This window comes from Scyliorhinus canicula, chromosome 5 (assembly GCF_902713615.1).
Source record: "Scyliorhinus canicula chromosome 5, sScyCan1.1, whole genome shotgun sequence".
Taxonomy (NCBI): Eukaryota; Metazoa; Chordata; class Chondrichthyes; order Carcharhiniformes; family Scyliorhinidae; genus Scyliorhinus; species Scyliorhinus canicula.
Window position 1 is genome coordinate 62,497,067 of NC_052150.1, and position 22,568 is coordinate 62,519,634.

Below are 22,568 nucleotides of genomic sequence, written 5' to 3' on the forward strand. Positions count from 1 at the left end.
CAGCCTCACAGAAATATCAGTGATGGATCCAAAATCTGTCCATGTTTTAGTACAAAATCAATTTAATGTAATTGTACATTTTATCTTTTTGCTCTCACCACTGTGAAGACCCCATGGGCTAGTGCAAGGTCAATTCCAGCCCCACTTATCAGAGTTGCAACACAATTGAAATTAAGAATTCTGAGAAAAGGCACCCAAAATCCTTGTCCGTTGGTTGTCCATTAAGTCCAGTCACCAGGTTTGTAAATTTAAACTCAATTACGTTTATTAATAACTATAATTAAATAGGCAGCAAATACAACAGGTTAACTATTATCCAATTCATAAACCCCCCCCCCCCCCCCCCCACACCCCCAATTAAACTCCTCCCACCTTGTACACACACACAAGACAGAAAGACAGAGGGGGGTAAGCACAAGGGATAAAAGTCTTTGTTTCAGATGATTGTCTTATATTGCACACCTTCCTTCAATTTAGGCTTTCAGTACACGCTTTTACTGCTTTTGGTCTGTAATGGTTTTCAGTGCAGATTCATTCAGATTCCCTGTACAACCATGCAACTTGTCTGGAGAAAACACAAGAGGGAGAGAGCGAGAGGTTGTGCTGTCCAAAAGTTGGCAGTGTTTTCTTTTGAATTCTTCACTTTCCCTGCTTGACTTAAATGTATATGTCCATTAAGCATCCATGGAACAAAATGGTAACAAAAGTAAAGAAAGGGGGGAAAAGGGGCACAACAAGGAAGGGCCCTTACATACATCCCTCCCTAAAAGAAATTAAACATTAGGATGCGGATGTTTCATTGTGAGCTATGCACGACATAAATTACAAACATATATCCAATCATCTATTTCCATCATATAAGTGCCTCGCCCAGTCTCTGCATTGGTAACTAGTAAGCTCTTAAACCTGTGACAAAGCACCCGCAATCACATTAACCTTTCCAGGGAGGTGGACAATTTTAATATTGAGCTATTCTAATAACAAACTCCAATGGAATAATTTTGCATTCGGGTTTTAAGCATTTCTATAAACTAAGTGGATTGTGGTCTGTATAAAGAAAGCTTTGTTTATTGTAATGCCAGACATATAGGGGCTGGTTTAGCTCACTCGGCTAAATCACTGGCTTTTAAAGCAGACCAAGCAGGCCAGCAGAACGGTTCGATTCCCGTACCAGCCTCCCCGGATAGGCGCCGGAATGTGGCGACTAGGGGCTTTTCACAGTAACTTCATTGAAGCCTACTCGTGACAATAAGCCATTTCATTTCATATATTATAAAGTGTTGAAGGGCGAGTAGCAGGGCTTCTTCTTCAATGTCTGAAGACTTACTTGGACACAGACTTCATTATTTTGAAAAATATCCCAGTGGCTTCTCTGTTCCTGCATCATCATCTTGTTGTAGCACTGCCCCTATACCCATGCCACAGGCGTCTGTGGCCATTTTAAATTGTCTGGAACGGTCCAGGGCTGCCAGCGCTGGTTTGCTTATCAAGATGGCCTTCAATCCCCCAACCTCTACTTGGTGTTCTGTGGACAACAACGTTTTCGCTCGTTTCGACAACATTTCTAACATGCACTGTATTTCAGTCTCTTACTGAGCCAGACTCCGTGGTTTCCGTCGAGACAGATGTGGCTTTATTGGTTCAGAGTTTCTTATGTCTAACTCTTAATTAATTAACATAGTGCACCCTGGTGAGTCCCTAAAAATCTGTCTATATTCTATCAGACCCTTTATTAAATCGTCTCTCTGTACCTTGTGCCTTCCAAATTTAAACTTTCCATCTTTACTTTCAGATATATCAAGGTGAAGCCTGCAGCTATCAGCGTCCGTGATGGATGTGCTGAATTGAAGAGACATTGTTCCTTTAAATGGTGGTGACCTGCATCTACTTTTTGCATAACTATCAGAATCAGAGTATAGCACGTTCTTGGTTCCATTAACTTTCTGCTTTTTGTTAACTGATGTGGTTGCAGAATCACTGCATGGTCCTTCAACCACTTTAATCTTCATTTTCAAAAGGAATTGATCACTAATTACTTCATCTCCTTTGCCATTTCCTTTCTATACCTTGAAGATGCACTGTGGGCATTTAAAGGGAGGTGGGTTAATCGGCTGTTTGCTTGGTGTAATTTCACAGTTATTGCTGTCCTCATCCCGAATAGCTGATGTCCTGCTATTATATATATTGTCCTTCAAGACAGGCATGCTCTGGGAAATATGTGTACTTTGTGAATGGCAGTAGCTGTACTGCAAGAGGCTGTAACAAGTTAGACAGTCAAGATGAGGCAGTCAAGATGACCGTTTGTCAAAGCCTAAACAAAGGGTCACCCGGACTCGAAACGTGAGCTCTTTTCTCTCCCTACAGATGCTAAGACCTGCTTAGACTTTCCAGCATTTTCTCTTTGGTTTCAGGACCTCATCACTGCCTGTTAACAGCAGAATACTGCCTTTTAGCCACTTCATTGGCAACCAGCCAACCAATGGTCTATGAAATAATGAGAGGGAAAGATAAGTCAACATTTCTTCCCAAATGTAGGGGAGTCTTACTTCCTCTGCAGAAAATTGCATTTCTTGTTTATAATTAACCCAAAAATTCCAATGTTTCAGAATTAATGTTAAAACACCCCTTACTTTATTTGATAATGAACTGAATACCTCACAGAAACAGAATTTCCATAAAGATACACTTGCATTTTATTTTTACAGAAACTCTTACAGTTTACGGGAAATGATTAATGGCCGAAATAATGCTTCAGTTTTGATAAGCTCCATTGTTGAGAACAAAGAACAAAGAAAAGTACAGCACAGGAACAGGCCCTTCAGCCCTCCAAGCACATGCCGACCATGCTGCCCGTCTAAACTAAAATCTTCTACACTTCCTGGGTCTGTATCCCTCTATTCCCATCCTATTCATGTATTTGTCAAGATGCCCCTTAAATGTCACTATCGTCCCTGCTTCCACCACCTCCTCCGGCAGCAAGTTCCAGGCACCTACTACCCTCTGTGTAAAAGACTTGCCTCGTACATCGCCTCGAAACCTTGCCCCTCGCTCCTTAAACCTATGCCACCTAGTAATTGACCCCTCTACCCTGGGGAAAAGCCTCTGACTATCCACTCTGTCTAGGCCCCTCATAATTTTGTAGACTTCTATCAGGTCGCCCCTCAACCTCCGTCGTTCCAGTGAGAACAAACCGAGTTTATTCAACCGCTCCCCATAGCTAATGCCATCCATAGCAGCCAACATCCTGGTAAATCTCTTCTGCACCCTCTCTAAAGCCTCCACATCCTTCTGGTAGTGTGGCGACCAGAATTGAACACTATACTCCCAAGTATGGCCTAACTAAGGTTCTATACAGCTGCAACATGACTTGACAATTCTCATACTCAACGCCCCAGCCAATGAAGGAAAGCATGCCGTATGCCTTCTTGACTACCTTCCTCACCTGTGTTGCCCCTTTCAGTGACCTGTGGACCTGTACACCGAGATCTCTCTGACTTTCAATACTCCTGAGGGTTCTAACATTCACTGTATATTCCCTAGCTGTATTAGACCTTCCAAAATGCATTACCTCACATTTGGAGGAGAATGCTGAGACCCAGGCTATTAGAATAGATGGCATTGAGGTGCGTAGGGAAGAAGTGTTGGCAATTCTGGACAAGGTGAAAATAGATAAGTCCCCGGGGCCGGATGGGATTTATCCTAGGATTCTCTGGGAAGCCAGGGAAGAGATTGCTGAGCCTTTGGCTTTGATTTTTAGGTCATCATTGGCTACAGGAATAGTGGCAGAGGACTGGAGGATAGCAAATGTGGTCCCTTTGTTCAAGAAGGGGAGTAGAGATAACCCCGGTAACTATAGGCCGGTGAGCCTTTCGTCTGTGGTGGGTAAAGTCTTGGAGAGGATTATAAAAGATACGATTTAAAATCATCTAGATAGGAATAATATGATTAGGGACAGTCAGCATGGTTTTGTGAAGGGTAGGTCATGCCTCACAAACCTTATCGAGTTCTTTGAGAAGGTGACTGAACAGGTAGACGAGGGTAGAGCAGTTGATGTGGTGTATATGGATTTCAGTAAAGCGTTTGATAAGGTTCCCCACGGTCGGCTATTGCAGAAAATACGGAGGCTGGGGATTGAGGGTGATTTAGAGATGTGGATCAGAAATTGGCTAGTTGAAAGAAGACAGAGAGTGGTAGTTGATGGGAAATGTTCAGAATGGAGTTCAATTACGAGTGGCGTACCACAAGGATCTGTTCTGGGGCCGTTGCTGTTTGTCATTTTTATAAATGACCTAGAGGAGGGCGCAGAAGGATGGGTGAGTAAATTTGCAGACGACACTAAAGTCGGTGGAGTTGTAGACAGTGCGGAAGGATGTTGCAGGGTACAGAGGGACATAGATAAGCTGCAGAGCTGGGCTGAGAGGTGGCAAATGGAGTTTAATGTGGAGAAGTGTGAGGTGATTCACTTTGGAAAGAATAACAGGAATGCGGAATATTTGGCTAATGGTAAAATTCTTGGTAGTGTGGATGAGCAGAGGGATCTCGGTGTCCATGTACATAGATCCCTGAAAGTTGCCACACAGGTTGATAGGGTTGTGAAGAAGGCCTATGGTGTGTTGGCCTTTATTGGTAGAGGGATTGAGTTCCGGAGCCATGAGGTCATGTTGCAGTTGTACAAAACTCTAGTACGGCCGCATTTGGAGTATTGCGTACAGTTCTGGTCGCCTCATTATAGGAAGGACGTGGAAGCTTTGGAACGGGTGCAGAGGAGATTTACCAGGATGTTGCCTGGTATGGAGGGAAAATCTTATGAGGAAAGGCTGATGGACTTGAGGTTGTTTTCGTTAGAGAGAAGAAGGTTAAGAGGTGACTTAATAGAGGCATACAAAATGATCAGAGGGTTAGATAGGGTGGACAGCGAGAGCCTTCTCCCGCGGATGGAGGTGGCTAGCACGAGGGGACATAGCCTTAAATTGAGGGGTAATAGATATAGGACAGAGGTCAGAGGTGGGTTTTTTACGCAAAGAGTGGTGAGGCCGTGGAATGCCCTACCTGCAACAGTAGTGAACACGCCAACATTGAGGGCATTAAAAAATTTATTGGATAAGCATATGGATGATAAGGGCATAGTGTAGGTTAGATGGCCTTTAGATTTTTTCCATGTCGGTGCAACATCGAGGGCCGAAGGGCCTGTACTGCGCTGTATCGTTCTATGTTCTATGTTCTATGTCCGGATTAAACTCCATCTGCCATCTCTCCGCCCAAATCTCCAAACGATCTAAATCTTGTTGTATCCTCTGACAGTCCTCATCGCTATCCACAATTCCACCAACCTTTGTGTTGTCTGCAAACTTTCTAATCAGACCAGTTACATTTTCCTCCAAATCATTAATATATACTACGAACAGCAAAGGTCCCAGCACTGATCCCTGCGGAACACCACTAGTCACAGCCCTCCAATTAGAAAAGCACCCGTCCATTGCTATTCTCTGCCTTCTATGACCTAGCCAGTTCTGTATCCACCTTGCCAGCTCACCCCTGATGATCCTGTGTGAATTCACCTTTTGTCCCAGTCTACCATGAGGGATCTTGTCAAATGCCTTGCTGAAGTCCATATAGTAAGAAGTCTTACAACACCAGGTTAAAGTCCAACAGGTTTGTTTCAAACACGAGCTTTCGGAGCACGGCTCCTTCTTCAGGCGAATGGAAAGGCTTGTTCCAGAAATGTTTATATAGACACAGTCAGAGATGCCCCGGAATGCGAGCACCTGCAGGCAATCAAATCATCAAAGATGCAGAGAGAGAGGTAACTCCAGGTTAAAGAGGTGTGAATTGTCCCAAGCCAGTTCAGTCGGTAGGCCTCTGCAAGTCCAGGCTTGTTGGTGGGGGCCGAATGTAATGCGACATGAATCCCAGATCCCGGTTGAGTCCGCATTCATGCGTGCGGAACTTAGCTATAAGTTTTTGCTCAGCAATTTTGCGTTGTCGCGTCTCCTGAAGGCCTCCTTGTAGAATGCTGACCCGGAGATCAGAGGCTGAATGTCCTTGACTGCTGAAGTGTTCCCCAACTGGAAGGGAACAGTCCTGCCTGTTGATAGTCGCACGATGCCCGTTTATTCGTTGTCGCAGTGTCTGCATGGTCTCGCCAATGTACCACGCTTCGGGACATCCTTTCCTGCAGCGTATGAGGTAGACTACATTGGTCGAGTCGCACGAGTATGCGCCGCGTGCCTGGTGGGTGGTGTTTCCACGTGTAATGGTGGTGTCCATGTCGATGATCTGGCATGTCTTGCAGAGATTACCCTGGCAGGGTTTTGTGGTGTTGTGGTTGCTGTTCTGAAGGCTGGGTAATTTGCTGCAAACAATGGTTTGTTTGAGGTTGCGCGGTTGTTTGAAGGCCAGTAGTGGGGGTGTGGGGATGACCTTGGCAAGATGTCCATCCTCGCTGATGATGTGTTGGAGGCTGCGAAGAAGATGTCGTAGTTTCTCCGCCCCAGGAAAGTACTGGACGACGAAGGGTACTCTGTCAGTGGTGTCCCGTGTTTGTCTTCTGAGGAGGTCGGTGCGGTTTTTTGCTGTGGCGCGGTGGAACTGTCGATCAATGAGTCGAGCGCCATATCCCGTTCGTACGAGGGCATCTTTCAGCATCTGTAGGTGTCTGTTGCGCTCCTCCTTGTCTGAGCAGATCCTGTGTATACGGAGGGCTTGTCCATAGGGGATGGCTTCTTTAATGTGTTTCGGGTGAAAGCTGGAGAAGTGGAGCATCGTGAGATTATCTGTGGGCTTGCGGTAAAGCGAGGTGCTGAGGTGACCGTCCTTGATGGAGACGAGTGTGTCCAAGAATGGAACTGAATTTGGAGAATAGTCCATGGTGAGTTTGATGGTGGGATGGAACTTATTGATGTCATCGTGTAGTCGTTTCAGTGATGTCTCGCCGTGGGTCCAAAGGAAAAAAATGTCATCGATGTATCTGGTGTATAGCATCGGTTGAAAGTCCTGTGTGGTGAGGAAGTCCTGTTCAAACTTGTGCATGAAGATGTTGGCATATTGAGGTGCAAATTTGGTCCCCATGGCTGTTCCGTGCGTCTGGATGAAGAATTTGTTGTCGAAGGTGAAGACGTTGTGGTCTAGAATGAAACGGATGAGTTGCAGAATTGCGTCTGGAGATTGGCAGTTGTCGGTGTTGAGGACTGAGGCTGTTGCAGCAATGCCGTCGTCATGGGGGATGCTGGTGTAGAGTGCCGAGACATCCATTGTGACGAGGAATGTTCCTGGTTCAACTGGTCCATGGGTGCTGAGTTTCTGTAGGAAGTCCGTCGTGTCGCGACAGAAGTACGCGGTGTACGAGGTGTCCTCAAACACCTCGTACACCAACTCTACAGCAGTCGACGCAACCTGGAAACCAAGAGAGAGGCCATATTCTCAACTTGCGCTTAGGACACAGCAGACCAGCTGCGGAACACCGCCAAACAGATGAGACAGCAATACTATGCCACCTACATGCACACCAAGAACAGGAAGCTTGAGAAACTTGGCATCACCACCAGCAGCAATCAAGCTTCTCCCGGTACAACAGTCGAAAACAATACAGGGAAATCCATTGTCAACTTGTCAGACTACACCCTTCAACCAGACGAAATCGAAGTCCTCAGCAGAGGGCTCAATTTCTGCACCACCACCAAAATGGACCCCATCAGTCTCGCGGCAGATACGGAGGAATTCATCAGGCGAATGAGGCTCCGGGAATTCTTCCACAGACCCCAAGAGGCCGACAGCGAACCCACGGACACGACCAATGAACCGGAACAGCAGACCGCGAGATCTGCAGTGCAGCAACCGAAAAGGAAAGAGTCAAATTGGACCCCTCCGGAAGGCCGCTGCCCTAGACTCGACATGTATGCTCAAGCCGTCAGAAGTCGTGTCAATGCCAGATTCATCACTCGCAATCACAAGGCAGCCTCAAACGTCACCCAAGCACAACGCAACGCCATCCGCACTCTCAAGACCAACCGCAACATCGTCATCAAACCAGCAGACAAAGGAGGGGCCACCGTCATACTGAACAGAACAGACTACTGCAAAGAAGCATACCGACAACTCGACAACCAGGAACACTACAGGCAGTTACCCGCAGATCCAACCAAGGAACACATCCGCCAACTCAGCAGACTGATCAAGACCTTAGATCCAGACCTTCAGAACACCCTACGTGCTCTCATCCCACGTAATCCCCGCATTGGAGATCTCTACTGCCTCCCGAAAATACACAAGGCCAACACACCAGGCCGTCCTATCGTTTCAGGCAATGGGACCCTGTGTGAGAACCTCTCTGGCCACATCGAGGGCATCTTAAAACCCATCGTACAAGGTACACCCAGCTTCTGTCGCGACACGACGGACTTCCTACAGAAACTCAGCACCCATGGACCAGTTGAACCAGGAACATTCCTCGTCACAATGGATGTCTCGGCACTCTACACCAGCATCCCCCATGACGACGGCATTGCTGCAACAGCCTCAGTCCTCAACACCGACAACTGCCAATCTCCAGACGCAATTCTGCAACTCATCCGTTTCATTCTAGACCACAACGTCTTCACCTTCGACAACAAATTCTTCATCCAGACGCACGGAACAGCCATGGGGACCAAATTTGCACCTCAATATGCCAACATCTTCATGCACAAGTTTGAACAGGACTTCCTCACCACACAGGACTTTCAACCGATGCTATACACCAGATACATCGATGACATTTTTTTCCTTTGGACCCACGGCGAGACATCACTGAAACGACTACACGATGACATCAATAAGTTCCATCCCACCATCAAACTCACCATGGACTATTCTCCAAATTCAGTTCCATTCTTGGACACACTCGTCTCCATCAAGGACGGTCACCTCAGCACCTCGCTTTACCGCAAGCCCACAGATAATCTCACGATGCTCCACTTCTCCAGCTTTCACCCGAAACACATTAAAGAAGCCATCCCCTATGGACAAGCCCTCCGTATACACAGGATCTGCTCAGACAAGGAGGAGCGCAACAGACACCTACAGATGCTGAAAGATGCCCTCGTACGAACGGGATATGGCGCTCGACTCATTGATCGACAGTTCCACCGCGCCACAGCAAAAAACCGCACCGACCTCCTCAGAAGACAAACACGGGACACCACTGACAGAGTACCCTTCGTCGTCCAGTACTTTCCTGGGGCGGAGAAACTACGACATCTTCTTCGCAGCCTCCAACACATCATCAGCGAGGATGGACATCTTGCCAAGGTCATCCCCACACCCCCACTACTGGCCTTCAAACAACCAGCGCAACCTCAAACAAACCATTGTTTGCAGCAAATTACCCAGCCTTCAGAACAGCAACCACAACACCACAAAACCCTGCCAGGGTAATCTCTGCAAGACATGCCAGATCATCGACATGGACACCACCATTACACGTGGAAACACCACCCACCAGGCACGCGGCGCATACTCGTGCGACTCGACCAATGTAGTCTACCTCATACGCTGCAGGAAAGGATGTCCCGAAGCGTGGTACATTGGCGAGGCCATGCAGACACTGCGACAACGAATAAACGGGCATCGTGCGACTATCAACAGGCAGGACTGTTCCCTTCCAGTTGGGGAACACTTCAGCAGTCAAGGACATTCAGCCTCTGATCTCCGGGTCAGCATTCTACAAGGAGGCCTTCAGGAGACGCGACAACGCAAAATTGCTGAGCAAAAACTTATAGCTAAGTTCCGCACGCATGAATGCGGACTCAACCGGGATCTGGGATTCATGTCGCATTACATTCGGCCCCCACCAACAAGCCTGGACTTGCAGAGGCCTACCAACTGAACTGGCTTGGGACAATTCACACCTCTTTAACCTGGAGTTACCTCTCTCTCTGCATCTTTGATGATTTGATTGCCTGCAGGTGCTCGCATTCCGGGGCATCTCTGACTGTGTCTATATAAACATTTCTGGAACAAGCCTTTCCATTCACCTGAAGAAGGAGCCGTGCTCCGAAAGCTCGTGTTTGAAACAAACCTGTTGGACTTTAACCTGGTGTTGTAAGACTTCTTACTGTGCTCACCCCAGTCCAACGCCGGCATCTCCACATCATGAAGTCCATATAGACAACACCCACTGCCCTACCTGCATCAATCATCCCTGTGACCTCTTCGAAAAACTCTATAAAGTTAGTGAGACATGACCTCCCCTTCACAAAACCATACATACATTTAAGAAAGTGTTTTGAGAATTCTGGAATTACTTAAAATTCAAAGTTCCACATGCTACAACACCAAGGGTGATCCAGAGATTTAATTGGTATAAAATCCCCTCATTTCCATACAATCCTGAGAAAGTCTATGGACCCTATTACATTGAAGAAAATGGAAGAATCATAAGGGCAGCCAATGATGACATGTGGACAATTCAACAGATCATTCAATATTTGATCAAAACAGTGGTTACTCTAAATTTCAAAAGTCAGGACAAGTTTGTTCAAGCATATTTCAAAACACCATAACAGTGTTAAGTGTTGTCTAATTAATGAAAGTCACCAAAGTCCCCAAGGACCACAGGCTGGTCTCCCATTTTAAGAGAGAGCTCACTGGTGGCGATTTAACCTGAGGGTCACCACACCTCAGGCAAGTGGCAAGGCTGAGAAGGTGAGGCCTTGAAGAATAACCTCAGCCAGTACGGGGCATCTCTCCGCATCACAAACCAGCCAACCAACCAACCATTTCTCCTCAATCGAAAGTGAAAGAAGCAAAAAGATAATGAACAGTATAGGATGTACTTAATGTTAAATTAAACATTTGAAAAGGAAACATGAAAGTACAAGAACATTTTTTAATGCTTTTGTGAAGATGTAATCCTGAGGCCAGAATGAGCATAATGCAGAAGATGGAACTGTTCTGGGTCTAGCAAATAAGCTACACATTATCTGCATTTTTACATAAGCATGATCTAAATATAGACAAAGAGGAAGTGGAAATTAGCTATTACTTAAACAAACTGAAAATAAATTTGACAAGCATGTGGTGTTATTATTAGAACTGGACATTACTGTCAGACCTTGCTAAGCTGGACCAAGCCAAGGTTGTGACACTGTAATTCAGAACTGAACTACTCTATTAAATTGAATTCACCTGAGATTGTGTTGTAAGTCCAAAAATAATTATTTTCCTATCTGTGATTGTCGCAAATTTTTACTACCATTCACTGCACAGTAGGAAATTGTTACTACCATTCACTGTTCGAGCAGGAAACCATCAAACCACTGTCGACTGCCCCAGCAGCCCCGGACACACGATACCCACCGTCACAGCTTCCGCAGTCAGATCGGCCTTCCTAAAAGTGAACCCTCGGAAGGCAACGGGTCCTGACGGAGTCCCTGGTCGTGCACTCAGATCCTGCGCGGACCAGCTTGCAGGTGTATTCACGGACATCTTCAACCTCTCCCTACTCCATTCCAAGGTCCCCACCTGCTTCAAGAAGACCAGCATCATACCGATGCCAAAACCAGGCAATGTGCCTCAATGACTACCGTCCGGTGGCCCGGACATCAATTGCAATGAAGTGCTTCAAGAGGTTGGTCATGAGGCACATCAACTCCATACTCCCAGAATGCCTAGATCCACTGCAATTCGCATACCGCCACAACCAGGCCACAGCAGATGCCATCTCGCTGGCCCAACACTCATTCCTGGAGCATCTCGACAACAAGGACTCCTGCATCAAACTCCTATTTATTGACTCCATCTTCAACACCATAATCCCAGCCAAGCTCATATCCAAACTCCAAAACCTAGGACTTGGCTCCTCACTTGGCAACTGGATCCTCAACTTTCTGACCCACAGTCCACAATCAGTAAGAATTAGCAACAGCATCTCCTCCACAATAGTCCTCAATACTAGGCCCCAAAAGTCTGCATACTTTGCCCCCTACTATACTCCATATACACACATGACTGTGTGGCAAAATTTGGCTCCAACTCCATCTACAAGTTTGCTGATTACACAACCATAGTGTGTCGAATCTTGAACAACGATGATTCAGAATACAGGAGGGAGATAGAAAACCTAGTGGAGTGGTGTAATGACAACAATCTCTCCCTCAATGTCAGCAAAACTAAAGAGCTGGTCATTAACTTCAGAAAGCAAAGTACTATACACACCCCTGCCTGCATCAACGGGGCCGAGGTGGAGATGATCGACAGCTTCAAATTCCTAGGTGCACATCACCAACAATCTGTCCTGGTCCACCCACATCAACGCTACAACCAAGAAAGCACAACAGCGCCTATACCTCCTCAGTGAACTAAGGAAATTCAGCATGTCCACACTGACTCTTACCAACCTTTACAGATGCACCACAGAAAGCATCCTATCTGGCTGCATCACAGCCTGGTATGGCAACTGCTCGGCCCAAGACAAGAAGAAAGCATTCATAAGATCGAGGGTGAACTCACTTTGGAGCATCCGCGATGCTGAGGAGTCGTGGATAGCACGTTCAGCGAGTTGGTCACACCGCAGGTTAGGATTGCTGAGGGAGATAGGGAATGGGTGACCAAAAGGCAGAGAAAGAGCAGGAAGGCAGTGCAGGTGTCCCCTGCGGTCATCTCCCTCCAAAACAGGTATACTGTTTTGGATACAGTTGGGGGAGATGACTCATCAGGGGAAGGCAGTAGTAGCCAGGCTCATGGCACCGTGGCTGGCTCTGCTGCACGGAAGGGCGGGAAAAAGACTGGCAGGGCTATAGTCATAGGGGATTCAATTGTAAGGGGAGCAGACAGGCGTTTCTGTGGTCGAAAACGAGACTCCCGAATGGTATGTTGCCTCCCGGGTGCTCGGGTCAGGGATGTCTCTGATCGGCTGCAGGACATACTGAAGGGGGAGGGTGAACGGCCAGTTGTCGTGGTGCATATAGGCACCAACGATATAGGTAAAAAAAAAGGATGAAGTCCTACAATCAGAATTTAGGGAGTTAGGAGATAAGTTAAAAAGTAGGACCTCAAAGGTAGTAATCTCAGGATTGCTACCAGTGCCACGGGACAGTCAGAGTAGAAATTCAAGAATAGTCAGAATTAATACGTGGCTTGAGAGATGGTGCAGGAGGGAGGGGGTTCAGATTTTTGGGACATTGGAACCGGTTCTGGGGGTCGGTGGGACCATTACAAACCGGATGGTCTACAACTGGGCAGGACTGGAACCAATGTCCTAGGGGGTGCTTTTGCTAACACTGCTGGGGAGGTTTTAAACTAATGTGGCAGGGGGATGGGAACCAGATTAGGAAGTTAGAGGTCAGTAACGAAGCAACAACTAATGCCAGTAAGGTACAAGATAATAAACTCAATGTGACTAGGGGGAAGAGTAGACAGGGAAGAATTGATGAACGCAAAGGGACAGGTGGTCTGAGGTGCATTTGTTTTAATGCGAGAAGTGTAGCAGGTAAGGCAGATGAACTTAGGGCTTGGATCAGTACCTGGGAATATGATGTTATTGGTATTACTGAGACTTGGTTGAGGGAAGGGCAGGACTGGCAACTGAATAGCCCAGGGTATAGATGCTTCAGGAGGAATAGAGAGGGAGGTAGAAGGGGGGAGGAGTTGCATTACTCGTCAGAGATGATATCACAGCTGTGATTAAGGAGGGCACGATGGAGGATTCGAGCACTGAGGCAATATGGATGGAGCTAAGAAATAGGAAGGGTGCAGTAACATTGTTGGGACTTTACTACAGGCCTCCCAAAAGCGAGCAAGAAGTAGAGGTACAAATATGCAGACAGATTATAGAAAAATGTCGGAGCAATAGGGTGCTTGTGATGGGAGATTTTAACTTCCCCAACATTGAATGGGATTCGTGTAGTGTTGGAGGTGTAGATGGAGCAGAGTTTGTAAGGAGCATCCAGGAGAGTTTTTTAGAGCCGTATGTAAATAGTCCAACTCGGGAGGGGGCCATACTGGACCTGGTATTGGGGAATGATCCCGGCCAGGTGGTTGATGTTTCAGTTGGTGATTACTTTGGGAATAGCGATCACAATTCTGTAAGTTTTAGAATACTCATGGACAAGGACAAGAGTGGTCCGAAAGGAAGAGTGCTAAATTGGGGAAAGGCAGAGTATAACAAAATTCGGCAGGAGCTCGGGAATGTGGATTGGGAGCAGCTGTTTAAGGGTAAATCCACATTTGAAATGTGGGAGTCTTTTAAGGAAAGGTTGATGAGAGTGCAGGACAGACATGTCCCTGTGAAAATGAGAGATAGAAATGGCAAGATTAGGGAACCATGGAATACGGGTGAAATTGTGAGACTAGCTAAGATGAAAAAGGAAGCATTCATAAGATCGAGGCAACTCAAAACTGATGAAGCTTTGGAGGAATATCGGGAAAGTAGGACGAATCTCAAACGCGTAATAAAGAGGGCTAAAAGGGGTCATGAAATATCTTTGGCTAACAGGGTTAAGGAAAATCCCAAAGCCTTTTATTCGTATGTAAGGAGCAAGAGGGTAACTAGAGAAAGGATTGGCCCACTCAAAGACAAAAGAGGGAATTTATGCGTGGACTCAGAGGAAATGGGTGAGATTCTTAATGAGTACTTGCATCAGTATTCACAAAGGAGAGGGACAAGACGGATGTTGAGGCTAGGGATGGATGTTTAAATACTCTAGGTCAAGTTGTCATACGGAAGGGGGAAATTTTGGATATTCTAAAAGACATTAAGGTGGACAAGTCCCCAGGACCGGATGGGATCTATCCCAGGTTACTGAGGGAAGCGAGGGTCGAAATAGCTGGGGCCTTAACAGATATCTTTACAGCATCCTTGAGCATGGGTGAGGTCCCGGAGGACTGGAGAATTGCTAATGTTGTCCCTTTGTTTAAGAAGGGTAGCAGGGAAAATCCAGGGAATCATAGACCTGTGAGCTTGACGTCAGTGGTAGGCAAACTGTTGGAGAAGATACTGAGGGATAGGATCTATTCACATATGGAAGAAAATAGACTTATCAGTGACAGGCAGCATTGTTTTGTGCAGGGAAGGTCATGCCTTACAAACCTAATAGAATTCTTTGAGGAAGTGACAAAGTTAATTGATGAGGGAAGGGCTGGAGATGTCAGATACATTGACTTTAGTAAGGCGTTTGATAAGGTTTCCCATGGCAGGTTGATGGAAAAAGTGAAGTCGTATGGGGTTCAGGGTGTATTAGCAAGATGGATAAAGAACTGGCTGGGTAACAGGAGACAGAGAGTAGTGGTGGAAGGGTGTGTCTCAAAATGGAGAAGGGTGACTAGTGGTGTTCCACAGGGATCCGTGCTCGGACCACTGTTGTTTGTGATCTACATAAATGACCTGGAGGAAGGTATAGGTGGTCTGATTAGCAGGTTTTCAGATGATACAAAGATTGGTGGAGTTGCAGATAGCGAGGAGGACTGTCAGAGAATACAACAAAATATAGATAGATTGGAGAGTTGGGCAGAGAAATGGCAGTAGGAGTTCAATCCAGGCAAATGCGAGGTGATGCATTTTGGAAGATCAAATTCAAGAGCGGACTGTATGGTCAATGGAAGGGTCCTGGGGAAAATTGATGTACAGAGACATCTGGGAGTTCAGGTCCATTGTACCCTGAAGGTGGCAACGCAGGTTGATAGAGTGGTCAAGAAGGCATACAGCATGCTTGCCTTCATCGGACGGGGTATTGAGTCGGCAGGTCATGTTACAGGTGTATAGGACTTTGGTTAGGCCACATTAGGAATACTGCGTACAGTTCTGGTCGCCACATCACCAGAAGGATGTGGATGCCTTGGAGAGGGTGCAGAGGAGGTTCACCGGGATGTTGCCTGGTATGGAGGGTGCAAGCTATGAAGAAAGGTTGAGAAGATTAGGATTGTTTTCATTGGAAAGACGGAGGTTATGGGGGGACCTGATTGAGGTCTACAAAATTATGAGAGTTATGGACAGGGTGGATAGCAACAAGCTTTTTCCAAGAGTGGGGGTGTCAGTTACAAGGGGTCACGATTTCAAAGTGAGAGGAGGAAAGTTTCAGGGAGATGTGCGTGGAAAGATTTTTACACAGAGGGTGGTGGGTGCCTGGAACGCTTTACCAGCGGAGGTGGTAGAGGCGGGCATGATAGCATCATTTAAGAGGCATCTAGGCGGGTATATGAACGGGCGGGAACAGAGGGACCTTGGAAAATAGGAGACAGGTATTGAGTGATTAGGAATTCGAGCTTCCAATTATACCAAATTTTTTGCTAGAACTACTGTTCTTTAAATACAGACTGGTGACTGTTGGATGTTGCAGTGGTAATGTGTCCGCATTATCCCAAAAACTATTATTCTTAGGAGAGAGGAAAGAGAACAGCATGACACCCATCTCTTTTACTTCTGCAGGAATTCACTGAGAACTCCTGACATTCTTTTCAAATATAATCCTTTATTACTACTATTCAGTTTTAAGCTTTGCTAGATTGCTGATTAATATTAAGATCATTCATCTACAGTTTTATTACTTTTGTTTTGTTTTTCAGTCCAAGTAATGAAAAAGGAAATATCTGATTCTGGTTCATTAAGTATGTGATCAAATTATGCGATTAAATTCAACATCTTAATATTCAAATGTTTTGGTTATGAATTGGACATGCTCTCACCAGACTGCTTTTCCTGACACCACAGCCACAAACTGTCAAAATGTTGCGATAAAGGAGGATGGCAAGTGCAAAAATAAAAACCAGCTCTTGAGGTGACTAAGAAAGCATATGGCATGCTTGCCTTCATCAGCCGGTGAATTCAGTACAGGAGTTGGGAAATCATATTGCAGCTATATAAAACCTTAGTTAGGCCGCATTTGGAATATTGCATGCAGTTCTGGTCACCACATTGCCAGAAGGACGTGGAAGCTTTGGAGCGAGTGCAAAGAAGGTTCACCAGGATGTTGCCTGGTCCAGAGGCCTGGTTAGGAGGAGAGTTTAAATCAACTAGGATTGTTTTCACTGGAAAGACAAAGGCTAAGGGGAGACCTGATAGAGGTCTACAAAATTATGAGAAGCATAGACTGGGTGGATAGTCAGAGGCTTTTTCCAAGGGTGGAAGTGTCAATTAGAAGGGCGGCACAGGTTCAAGGTGAGAGGGAGAAAGTTCAAGCTATATGTGTGAGCTAAGTTTTTCACACAGAGAGTGGTGGATACCTGGAACGCACTGCCAGAGAATGTAGTGGAAGCAGTTATATTAGCAACATTTTAGAGGCATCTGGATGGGTACGTGAATAGGGAGGAAATAGAGGGATATGGACCAAGGAAGGGCAGGATGTTTCTTTTTTAAGTTAGGGCATCATGATCAGCACAGGCTTGAAGGGCCGAAGGACCTGTTCCTGTGCTGTACTTTTCTTTGTTAACATGTGTGGTCATTGTAAAGAAGTTGGGGCAGCATGATAGCATAGGGGTTAGCACAACTGCTTCACAACTCCAGGGTCCCAGGTTTGATTCCCGGCTTGTGTCACTGTGCGTGGGTTTCCTCCGGGTGCTCCGGTTTCCTCCCACAGTCCAAAGATATGCAGGTAGGTGAATTGGCCAGGCTAAATTGCCCTTGGTGTCCAAAATTGTTGGGTGGGGTTACTGGGTTATGGGGATAGGGTGGAAGTGTGGGCTTGGTAGGGTGCTCTTTCCAAGAGCCGGTGCAGACTCGATGGGCCGAATGGCCTCCTTCTGCAACTGTAAATTCTATGAAATCTGATCCAGAGACAAATTTCCCACAAAGCTGCTAGCCATTCAACTTCCCTTCCTGGACTCCCAAGTTAGTTGATATCATTCCCCATTCCCTCTCCTTTAGTAGAGTCCTTCTCCTTTTCCTCAAAGCTGCCATCATCAACCCCCTTCAAAAAATCCACACTCAACTACTCTGTTATTGCAAACTCGTGTTCCATCTCAAACCTCCCTTCTCCTCCAAAGTCTGTGAACATGTTGTTGTCACTTTTTAATTATTCACTGTTAAATAAGTTCTTCACTCTGGTCACTCATGCAAATTGGAAGGAAAAAGATTTTTCTCAACGTCATTAGAATTTCAGCAATATGTACCAATGCCTGTGTGAAATGGTCATACTGTGAAGCACATTAAAGTTCAGCTTTCTAAACTAGGGTTGTCCCATAGTTTGGGTTTTGAGATCTAAAGCTGTGCCCCTTCTTTTCCACAATTCCATGTATAAATCCCTCCACTCAAGTTTTCATTCCACGTCAGCAGTAATGTTGCCCTTCTCAAAATCACAAATTACATCCTCTGTGAGAAAGACCATGGTGAACTAGCCCACCTTGTCCTTCACAACCTGTCTGTAGCTTTTAACTCAGTTAACCATACCATACAAATGCCTCTGCTCCGCTGTAAAGCTGGGTCTATTTGCACTCTCATCTATCCAATTGTAGCCATAGACTCATGTGCGCTGGCTTAAGGGGCTGGTTTAGCACAGGGCTAAATCGCTGGCTTTGAAAGCAGACCAATGCAGGCAGCAGCACGGTTCAATTCCCGTACCAGCCTTCCCGAACAGGCGCCAGAATATGGCGACTAGGGGCTTTTCACAGTAACTTCATTTGAAGCCTACTTGTGGCAATAAGTGATTTTCATTTTTCATTTCATTTCTCTTCCCACTTCTGTATTGTTAGGGGAGTCCCCCAAGGGTCCATTATTAGCACCCACCCTTTTCCCATCAACATGCTGTCTCCATGTGTCATTGTCCAGAAACATGTCAGTTTCTAAGTGTACACTGTTGACACTGCCTCTCACCATCTCTTCTCTCAATTCCTCCAGTGACTCGAATTTGGCACACTGTTTGCCTCACATCCAGTAGTGGATGAGCAGAAATTTCATCCAACCAAATATTGGCAAGGCCAAAATCATTGGGGCTAAATACAAACTATAGAAAGAGAAAATACGGTGAACTTTTGATGAGCCAACGTCTGGTGCCCACACTAACCTCTTTCTGTAGCCAACTGTAACTGTTCGAACCTGAGCCAGACTGTTTTCATCTTGGTGTCATAGTTGATCACAAGATAGACTTCCAGCCACATATCTGTGCCTGCACCAAAACTCCTTAAAACACACTTTTGACCAAATTCTTGGTTATTGGCCTTAGTATCTCTTTGAGACTTGGTGTCAAATTTTGATTGATAACACACAGCCTTGGGACTTCCGAATGTTAAAATAATTCTATAAATGGTAGCTGATGTTGATGGTGGTGGGATACAAAGACAAGAGGTCCACGGTTCAATTCCGTAACTAAATTGAGATTTTTGATATCACCTTTTTAAATAGGCTTAGCATCCATGGGTGGGATAGACAAAAATTAGGCAGGATTCATCTCCTGATCATTATCTATGCTTCCTTTTATATCCATAGGCGCCTGCTGAAAAACAGACATCAAGTGAGGAAATCAGCTATGATCCCCTTCAAGATCACGCATTCTACCAAAAGTCAGATTTTAAAAATATACTTCTTTTAGTTAGAGCGCATTCAGTTTCTGTGCGTCTTAACACACTAAGAACCAGCAGCTGCAGGAGAAAAAGGAACAAATAAATAAATATAGAGCTTGATTTAAGGAACATCTCAGAATGATGGGAGGGAAGTCTTCTCTTTCGAAAAGCTGTACAACTCCAAAATTATGTTAGTCTCAAAATAAGAAACTGTCAAAGCAAGCCCAGAGGTCAAAACCTGCATATGTTTAGACGTTTATGGTTAGCCACTGCAACCACAATACTGTACTCAAAGATGTCTTTCTCAGTTTAATGTAATGAAACATTGTTGGAGTACAGTGGTACAAGCTTCACTTTTTTATGACCTGGACTACATCCAAACTTGATTTGTCTGCAATGTCAGGTGCCTAAAGTGGAGACATGTGCATCCAACTAAACATCCTGTGAACCAAAAAAATTATTCTTTCAGCATAGTCTTTGTTTGATGTCTACTTTGAAGCTTCATTTTTTACATAGAATTTACAGTGCAGAAGGAGGCCATTCGGCCCATCGAGTCTGCACCAGCTCTTGGAAAGAGCATCCTACCCAAGGTCAACACCTCCACCCTATCCCCATAACCCAGTAACCCCACCCAACACCAAGGGCAATTTTGGACACTGAGGGCAATTTATCATGGCCAATCCACCTAACCTGCACATCTTTGGACTGTGGGAGGAAACCGGAGCACCCGGAGGAAACTCACGCACACACGGGGAGGATGTGCAGACTCCGCACAGTGACCCAAGCCGGAATCGAACCTGGGACCCTGGAGCTGTGAAGCGATTGTGCTATCCACAATGCTACCGTGCTGCCTAATAATTCAAACTTTTGAACAACCCACTTTAAATATTGGCAAAGTCCTTTGTCAGGATCCTTTTCCTGTTCATTTTCTTATTTCTGATGCTTAATGGAAATGTATCCTTAAGTCAAGCAGCAGAAGCATGAGGAATTCGAGAAGTTGCAACATAGTATTTGGTGCTAGTGTTCAAACAGGAGAACTCCGACTTTGTGTCACCCAAGAGATGGGATGGGACTCTGTTCGATTAGTTGGCTGGTGGCCAATGAACTGGCCAAAGGGCCATATTCTGCACGGTATTTGCATCTTGCCTGAGTGGGATGATTTTCAGAGACCTAAGGAAAGCAGAGTTTGAATTCTGGATGCTGAAAGGAAAGGGCTCTCTCTCTCTCATATTCTCTCTAGAAAAGCTGCTGTATTTCTGAAACTCCAGAGACCTGAATTAATTTACAGCGAAAACCACGATCTGAACGCAAAGTGTGAAGAAGAAAGGTGCTAGAAACAATTATTTTGGGTCAAGGGGGACTGGATATGACTGCGCCCTAGCCGAGGATGTCAAAGCATAATTTGGAGCCCGGGTTTGGGATCTTTAGAACAGTAAATTGTGACGTTTGGGTTACAGGATCAATTAAAGAGACACCAGGTTCATAGCAATATAACAGGATGGCTCTGGAAGCAGCTTTGAAAAGACAAGCTACTCGAATTGGCAGGCAAATTAAAAATAGGGTTCCAGCTAAAGGTAGGAAAGTAGAAATAACTGAAGTGATTTCTCAGCATTGAAACTTGAAAGAAATACCAGAAACATTGCCTGGGTCAAGGCAACAATCAGTAGAATTGGGGGCAGCATAGTGGCACAGTGGTTAGCACTGCTGCCTCACAGTGCTGAGGACCCGGGTTTGATCCCGGCCCCGTGTCAGTGTGTGTGGAGTTTGCACATTCTCTGGGTCTCTGCATGGGTCTCGCTCTCCCTCTCCCCACCCCCGCCCAAACCCAAAGATGTGCATGTTAGGTGAATCGGGCACGCTAAAATTGCCCCTTAATTGGAAAAAAATAATTGGGTATTCTACATTTATTTGTTTTTTTTAAACAATCAATAGAATTAGCTGAAATCCAGTTACAAATGAAACAATTAGAGATGCAGGAAAAAGAGAAAGGAATCGATAGCATGGTGGCACAGTGGTTAGCACTGCTGCCTCACAGTTCCAGGAACCCAGGTTCAATTCTGACCTCTGTGGAGTTTGTACTTTCTCCCCGTGTCTGAGTGGGTTTCACCGGGTGCCCCGGTTTGCTCCCACAGTGCAAAAATGTGCAGGTTAGGTGGATTGCCCATGCTAAATTGCCCCTTTTGTGTTCAAAAGGTTTGGTAGGGTTACTGGGTTGCAGGGATAGGGTGGGCATGGGCTTGAGTAGGGTGCTTTTTTCAGGGGGTGGTGCGGTCTCGATGGGCCAAATAGCCTCCTTCTGCACTGTAGGGATTCTATGATTCTATGAAATGGAGATGCAGCAAAAAGGAAAAGAAATGGAGATGGAAATGTGGAGGTTGGAATTAGAGAGAGGAAAGAGAGAGTTCCAGCTTACAGTACTGGAAATTCAAGGGAGGGAAAACTTAATCTTAGAATGGAACCCAATGGCAATATGTTTAAATTTATACAGGCCCTCCCAAAATTCAAAGAGAAGGAGATAGAAACCATTTTTGGGGCTTTTGAGAAAACTGCAATCAAAATGGGGTGGCTAAAGGAAAAGTGCAAAGTAACTGGACAGGGCAGGCAAAGGACATTTATGCTTCCCTGTCAGAGGGGTGTCTAAGAATTATGACATGGTAAAAAAGACTATTCTGCGTGAATATGAATTGGTTCCCAAAGCATATAGGCAAAAGTTTTTGAATCTAAGGAGCGAGCCGGGACAGACATGTGCCAAATTCGAAGCGGTTAAGCAAAACAATTTTGATAGATGGGTACGAACATTGGGAATTGCAACTACCTATGAGAGAGGCCATTCTCTTACAGGAATTTCCTACCTTCTATGATAAGAACCCATGTTGAAAACCAACAGGTGAAGACTGCTAGACAAACAGCAACTATGGCTGATGATCATGAGCTAATCCATAAATTTAAACCATTGTTCGATCACCTCATAATTTTGGAAAGGATAGGAAGTGGGAGAGTGAAAAGAAGGCAGGGAGCCAAGTTAAGGAATACATAGCTAGGAACGCTCCGAGATTTCCTCCTCAGTGCAGGAAGGAAGGTACTGAGAGTGAAGGTGAGACTTG

The 22,568-nt window shown here is 45.6% G+C and overlaps 1 protein-coding gene across 8 annotated transcripts in view; it reads right to left on the bottom strand.

Annotated features, from left to right (window-relative positions):
* LOC119966020 (triple functional domain protein) overlaps window positions 1-22,568 on the bottom strand; it is a 684,537-nt gene that overhangs the window by 445,510 nt on the left and 216,459 nt on the right. The gene's annotated exons all lie outside the window — the stretch shown is intronic.